The sequence below is a fragment of the Urocampus carinirostris genome, chromosome 15, assembly GCF_059441175.1.
Source record: "Urocampus carinirostris isolate Australia breed hairy pipefish chromosome 15, RoL_Ucar_1.0, whole genome shotgun sequence".
In the NCBI taxonomy this organism is placed as follows: domain Eukaryota; kingdom Metazoa; phylum Chordata; class Actinopteri; order Syngnathiformes; family Syngnathidae; genus Urocampus; species Urocampus carinirostris.
In genome coordinates, this window is record NC_142363.1 from 23451861 (window position 1) to 23452796 (window position 936).

The window sequence follows — 936 nt, forward strand, 5'->3', positions numbered from 1 at the left end:
GAGAGAGAGAGAGAGAGAGAGAGAGGAATAGAAAGAGATAAGAGAAGGGGAACTGGAGTGCCACGTCCAATTTCGTTGTCACAATATGTTCAACTCATTTTGTAACAATAATAATAAAGGTATATTGTATTGTATTGTATTCTATTATATTATATTCTATTCTAAAAAAATGAGAGAGGGGTAAAGAAAGAGAGAGAGAAATAGAAAGAGAGAAAGAGAGAAGGTGAAGGTAAGAGAGAGAGAGAGAGAGAGAGAGAGAGAGAGAGAGAGAGAGAGAGAAAAGGGAAAAAGAGAGGAGAGCAAAAGAAGGTAAAAAGACAAACACAGAGAGAAAGAGACAAGGAGGAACAAAGAAAGAGAAAAAGAGAGACACAGAGAGTCAAAGAGAGAGGTACAAAGAGTGAAAAAAGAAGGGAGGAAAAAAGAGAGATAGAAAATAAAAGGCACCAGGCTTTGGCAACATCAAGTGGACATATTTCAACCTGCAGCTCGTTTTTCTCTTGTGCTTCTCTGAGTGTTGTCCTGCGGCATTTAATCCCTTAGCAGGCCTGCTCCCACCCGCAGACTGCCTGTTTGACACCCCTGGTCTACAGTATTACGAACTTTATGTATCAGTTATTCTTGTAAAACGGATATTTTATTTTCTCAGTAATCTATATTCGTCGCATAACCTCGAGGCTTAATGCTTCTATATTGCATCTTTATGTTTATGAAAATCAAATATTTTTCTGTCGTGCCTGTTTAGTATTTAGACTTTGTTTTTTACAATTCCCCATTTTTAAACCGTACAAAACATGACTGTATTCTGACCAAATGTGTGACTGTTATAACATTTTAATCCTCTGTTTTTTGGGGGGGAAATTCTTCAAAAATATAGTCTCTTTTTTAATCATAACAATACAAAACTACGTAATGAAGATTTTACGTTTGTCTTGA